This window comes from Pristis pectinata, chromosome 8 (genome assembly GCF_009764475.1).
Source record: "Pristis pectinata isolate sPriPec2 chromosome 8, sPriPec2.1.pri, whole genome shotgun sequence".
NCBI lineage: Eukaryota > Metazoa > Chordata > Chondrichthyes > Rhinopristiformes > Pristidae > Pristis > Pristis pectinata.
In genome coordinates this window covers 69452240-69459250 of record NC_067412.1, presented here as the reverse complement: position 1 = coordinate 69459250, position 7011 = coordinate 69452240, and positions in this window count along the sequence as shown.

Sequence of the window (7011 nt, the reverse complement as noted above, 5' to 3'; positions counted from 1 at the left end):
ACCACACCTAAGGTGATAACAGATGCAATCAATACAGATTCCTTTTCTTCACGAGCATGCACAAGGGTTCTGTTTAAAAACAAACATTAATGTTAAGTTTGATCTCCAACTTTTTTGCTTATCAAGTACATATTAAGTAAGAGTGAAGGATTTTATTATTTTGGCTAATTTAAATGCAGCTGTTTTATCCTGGGTTGTTAGGCTTGCTCTCCAGTCTCAAATTGCAGGACATGCCTTCTGCTTATGTATGATTCTGTCGTGAGTCAAAATATCAAATCTGTCCTCAGGCTTTTGAGAAATGCTGAGGCCGTCAACTAAAAATTAATGGGAAGCTTTAAAAGATGCAAAAGCAAAGTACAGTGAAACTTCAATAATCTGCTGTCTGACCATTTGGAAATCCTGATGGTTCAGATTCAGACTCACCAGGTCATGTTTGCTGTGCTCCCTTCTAACTCACTGGACCCCCCAGTCCCCATGCTCTCTTCTGACTCACCAGGGCCTGTGTTCCTGCATTTCTTTTTGACTTGCTGGAGCTCCAGTTACAAACACTCCCATTCAACTCACCAAGGCCCTGTTTTCCATACTCCCTTTTAAACTTACCAGGTTCACTGGAAATTTTATTGTAATACTGTGTAACATCTAAAAAAAAGTGAATTAAAAATGGGCTGGGGTATTAATGAAATAACATCCAAAAGTTCAGAAATGTAATTATCAAACAACACCAAAGTTTTGAGCGTGCCAGATTATCAAATTTTACTGTAGTGACAACAAAGAACTTCCATGCAGATTAAGAGCACACAGGACTGGCTCGCCAAACCGTTATCCAACTGAGAACAGATTAATATTTCATTTGGTGTTGGGTATTTATTTGACGTGCCAAGAATCAGCAGTGCAACAAATCCCATCTTCAAAACAAAATGATCATTGAAAATTAACAAGATGGAATGTTTCCAACTGAAAATAATTTGAATGGAAAACAGATCAGCTTGAAATTAGACAATTGTCCAATGTAAAATCTCCAGGGTGTTCCCCACCAATCCCAGACTGAATAAAATTATCTTTGTTAAATTAAGAGGCAGCAATATAACCTGGATGAGTTACTACAAAACAAAATTAATAAATTGATGATCAATCTCATTGTACCCATATCATAAAGCATCTGAGTTGCATTAGTACATTGAATAAAATTTAATTAATAGTTATTTTTGAAAAGTTATCATTGTCATGACAAGATGCTCACTTTAATGAAAAAAATTGATTATTTTGGATCAATAATTCAAAATTAATTAAATGAGGATGAATGGGCTGTCAGTAATCCTGTTACTAGGTCATTATGTGGAGGAAATATATATCAAGCCAGGAAACTGGGTTGTGTGGGATAAGATCAGGAAGTGCTGGATGTACTGGGCAGGGCAGACAGCATCTGTGGAGAGAAAACAGAGTTAACATTTCAGGTTGATTATTTTTCCTGTCTGACCTGATAAGAATAGCTGGTATTTTCTGTTTTTAGTTCAGATTTGCTGAATCTGCACTCTTTTGCTTTTGAAGATTAGGTATGCAATTGCTCAGCAGTACACCTCTTTCGTCTTTGAATTCTCAAATCAATTTTGTCAGAGTCGTGAGGTAAAAATCTTTCTCATTTGTCTTAACGAGCATATGGTAACAAATTCTACTAGGAGGTGGACAGGTCTCATTGGTCATAGGTCTACACAGGAAATAACCAATGTCTTCACATGAATTGATAATAGATGACTTCTCTCATTCAGAAAGAACAATGATTCTCTTCTCCTGAATAAAGGAATTTACACTGCATTTGATTGGCCTGTATCTGGGAGCCATCAAAAAGAGATACAGTAGGGGCAGCACAGTGGCCTAACTGGTAGAGCTGCTGCCTCATGGCTCAGGAGACCAGGGTTTGATATTGACCTTCAGTGCTGTCTGCATGGGGTTTGCAGATTCTCCCTGTGACCTAATGGGTTTCGTCTGGGTTTCTTCCATATCACAAAAATGCTTGGGTTGATCGGATAAATGACTACTGTAAGTTACCACTACTGTGTAGATGAGTGGTAGGATTTGTGTGTGTGTGTGTGTGTGTGTGGGGAGGAAGCTGATAGAAGTGCGGGGAGAATAAAATGTGTTAGGGTAGGATCAGTGTAAAATTAGGTGCTTGATGGTTGGTGCAGACTCTGTGGGCTGAAGGGTCTATTTCCATGCTGTGTTAAGGTGGAAAGTTTTAATCTTATTTTAAACAGTGTTATACCCAGTTATAATAATGCAAGTTATATGATCATAATAAGGCTTGTCTTAATCATAACACCAGGCTCAAGGACAGCTTCTATCCTGCTGTTATAAGACAATTGAACGGTCCCCTTGTGCGATAAGATGGACTCGATTAGATTGACCTTGCAATCTACCTCGTTGTGGCCTTGCACCTTATTGTCTGCCTGCACTGCACTTCCTCTGTAACTGTAACATTTTATTCTGCATTTTGTTATTGTTTTCCCTTGTACTACCTCAATGCACTGTTGTAATGAAATGATCTGTATGGATTGCATGCAAAACAAAGTTTTTCACTGTACCTCGGTACATGTGACAATAATAAACCAATTTACCAATTTAGTTTACCAACATCTATTCCAAGAAAGAGTCCAAGAATCAGTCAAGATCGAATTTTCAGTTTTGTGGATCTTTCTAACTTCTAACAAAAACATCAGTCTCACCAGGTAATGTTTGCTGTTATTAAAATAGTTGTACATTTTTATTATGTTGAACAAAAGAAATTTTGAAATATTTACTTGAGGGAATTAATGTATTTATGATTTAGTACATGATTAAAAACAGACCTTTGTAGGTTAGAGGTATTTTACAGCAAGAAAGTTTGTAAATCCTTGAAGTTCTGAACAAGCTCAAATTTATGGAAAAAATAAGCTGGAGAAGATTGCAAAGCAATTCCCTCACTGGAAAGGCAGAGACTTACTGACAGTTTTTGGATTTCCAAGGTTAACTGTGCATGCACATACTACAAAAGTTGCTATCACACTGACAATGTTATTGTTAATTTCACTGTAAATTCCAGGCTTCCCTCTTTCGCATTGCATTAAACAGATCAAACTGCATCTATATAAAAAATATCTTGAGGTGCTTAGGACCTAGGCAAAAGATAGATGGTGTTATCAATGCCTGGTATCGGTTTGATCTTCAGAAGACAGGAATTATAATTTATTTATCTTTCAATGTAGAGCTCCATCCAATCAAATATAAAAACAGTAATCTTGAAAAGAGGCACCACTCTCATCCCCTGCTTCCAAGCCATATTGGTTGTAAGCTCAGTTGTTGATATTCCCTTCTTGATGCTTTATTGTTTCTCTAAGAAACCAACCATTCCCTTTATAAAATAATCTGCAAACAAAATGCTGTTGATGCTGGGCATCTGAGAGAGAGCAGAAAGTACCCACTGTACAGGCTTGTTTCCCACAGTTGCATTTACACGTCTACGGATCAATCCATTTGGAGGTCTGGACTGCATGAATATCCTGCAAGACAGAGTGGGCTGCAAGTTGTAATTGGGCCTCAGGTGACAGATTGTGAGGCACCCACAAAAGCTGCTCTGTGAGCCTTTTCACAGCTCACACTGTTTGGCAAATGCCTTTTGTTTGAAAGGCTTCTAAAAACAGTTCAATAGATTTAAATGATTAAGAATTAAAAATTACATAGAACAATGAATATTACTGCACAGTACAGGCCCTTCTGCCCACGATGTTGCATCGACATTTTATCCTGCTCTAATATCTGTCTAACCACATAGCTCTCCATTTCTCTATAATTCATGTGGCTATGTAAAATTCTTAGCAATAAAGAAAGAAATTTAGTTAAACATTTCTTAAACTTCCAGAAATTCATTAAAACATACAGATGAAATAAAATTTAAAACCATACAGCATTTAACTGCACTCAGGGGAACAGATTGAATGGGGATAAGGTTTATATACTGTAGGTTGTCACAACAGCATGGACCGAAGGGCCCATACTGTGCTGTACTGTTCTATGTTTTTTTTATCGTTTAATCAAATGAATGGAGTCCCACTAGTTATGCCAGCTGTGGGCAGCATAAGCAAGAGAGCAGGATCCAAAATGAGTCATAGAGTTGTACAGCTCAGAAACAGGCTATTCGGCCCATCATGTCCATGTTGACCATTGTACTCATCTATATTAATCCCATCTACCTGCCTTAGGTTCATAACCTTCTATGCCTTGCCTCAATATGATATACTGCCAGCTTGTCTTCAACTGCAATGTGAAGCCACAGAAGCTGGAGATGAGCAGACCCAAGGTAGAGGTTGCTGGCTATTGTCTGTGCAACTGTCAGACAGACAATTTGGTTCAATTTGGCTCAATGGTTCAGGTCAATGACCTTTGCTCTGATTTCATGTTGTTGCTGTCTGTTGGATGACACCCCCAATTGAAACAGTGACATTACCTCAGAGAAATAGATCGAAAAGCCGGTATGTATAATGATAGCCAGCAGCAAAGAATGGTAGCTTCATCTCGTCAATGGGAATAGATTCTGCTGGTCGAGAAGAGAAAGTGCAGGTAGAAATGAGGTAAGGACAGAAAACCTGTCTTTTTCTGAAAACTTCCTGGGTGCTGTCGTCCGATTTTACATCACTTTGCTTTGCCTTTGCTTCCCAATCCCTGCTCCAGCAACTCCTGTCTCTTGCTATCCATCTTCTTTGTTATCTTCCCTATTTTCTTCTCTTCTTTCCCTTTGCCATAACTTCTCTCTCTTTTTGCCCTTCACCTCATTTATGTTTTCCCTACTCTCCATTCCATTTCCTCTCCTTTCTCTTTTCCTTCACAATCCCTCTTCTCCTCTCCCTGCAGCTAATTATTACCCACTCCGTTACCTGGCTTGGTCTGAATGATGCAATTGGTCTCCAAAGAATACTTCTCAATACTGACAGAAATGCAAGTCCTCCATTATCAGTTTGGGCAGACATCATTTTCTAGCCAAGCAGGTTATTGCAATTTTAATGGTGAGATCAGGTGAGATAGGTATATCTCCTCCAATTTTATATGAATATCAGAGTTGGTCATTAACCCTTCATGTACAATTGTTAAGAATCATATTGAAAGTTACAGGTAAGTCTAACCCTATTCTTATTGAGTGATCCACGTGGACATATTCTGGATGACATTCTTTCTCCCCTCTTTCATTTAGAGATTTTGAAGCTGATCCTCACTCAGATCAGATAATTCACCATGGAGAAGGATTGAACCTGCAACTATTTTGGTCAATATTAATACCACTTCTTGTGGTGCATTTTCTCACTTGCACTATCAAGAATCAGCGGCTGTAGTGACCCTTAAATCAGTGGATCCAAATTTCAAAAAGACAATATATTGTTTAATAATTGTTGGTGATAAAATTCAGTATACATACGATAGGCTGACTTTCATTTTCTAACAAAGAAACATACACCCAGTTCACTTGATAGAGAAACAGCAGGCTCCATGAAAAAGACTTAACTTTTGTATTAAGGTAATCTATCTGAGTTCTTGTTTCACTAAAAGCATTAGCACAGAATCATTATAGCTTTTAACTTTCTATACTGGAGAAGGAATAGATGCTTATTGTAAACCACAGTAATTTAGAAATGAGATGACTGACCAGTTTATCTGTTTTTGGTCAGTGTGATATTGAGTACTGCTGCAGGACCCTTTATGAACAGTAGCAGAGGCGGTTGTTAAGGTTGGGTGGTGGAGCACAGCTTAATGACTTATCTGAAAGGTGGAAGCACCATGTCAGTAGTCCTTCAGTCCAGCATTGCAATGTCAATCTGGTCTATTGATTTAATTTCCAGTGGGGCTTGAATCGACATTTTTATAAAAATATTATCAACTCTATTATTACATTTGGTAAAAATGGTACTCACTGACTCATAGAGAAGAAGAGGCACTTCTAGGACCATGAGTGAAATATTCAAGTGAGGAAAGAGCAGTTATATTTTGATTTATGGAAACCAATTTTTCTCTTGGGTGGAATTTAGGCACTGGGAGAACCATTTGTGCTGCTCGTTAAAAGTTCTTGGCATGAGGCCAAGGAAGAAGTCAATTTGAAGGCAAGAGGTCAGTTATTTGAAAGCATAGTTCTAGTGTTCACAGGCAGTGGGTTAGGGAGGGGTGGAAAATTAGAGTGGACTAAAGCCAGGGGTAGCTTATCAAAGGAGGGAGAAATTGTTGAGTAAGTATGAGTGACAAGTAGAACCGAGAGGAAAATGCATGTTCCTCTTGACCCCTCCTCCCCACCACCCTCCCCACCCCCCAAGCAACAACTTACCCTTTTCTTTTCTGGGCAGCTTTCAATAGCCCTTTAGGGACTGCTCCTCACCTAAGTCCGAAGGGTGTGAAGTCCCACTGACACCTCAAAGCTGTACCTGAGTCCTGTTTGCCTCCAGTGAACTTGGATAATCCATGAGCATAACTCAATGACAATTAGTAAGAAACATACTGAGAGACTTCACATTCTTTTGCCTTAATGCAGATTCAAAACTGCCAGACAGGGTAAATAAGTTGAGGTCAGCTTTTTCCTGATCTCTTTATCCTCGGGTGGAACAGTGGTACAGCTAGTAGAGCTGCTACCCAACAGCTCCAGCGACCCATAACCAGTCCTACCCTTTGGTGTAATCTGTGTGGAGTTTCTATCTTGTCCCTGTGACTGCATGGATTTCCTCTGGACACTCCGATTTCCTCCTACATCCCAAAAACATACGGGTTGGTAGTTCAGTTGGTCACTGTAAATTAGTACTAGTGTGTAAGTGAGAGTAAGAGTCCAGGGGCCAGTTGATGGGATGGTGGGGATAATAAAAAATGGGTTGTGGTGAAATTAGTGTTACCAAAAATCTGTGCACAATGGTCTGCCTGGACAGTGGGCTGAATGCCCCATTTCCATACTGTACGTCTATGACTCTGTGAACCACACTGAAATTTTAATATTCCTGTTGAAGAATGGTG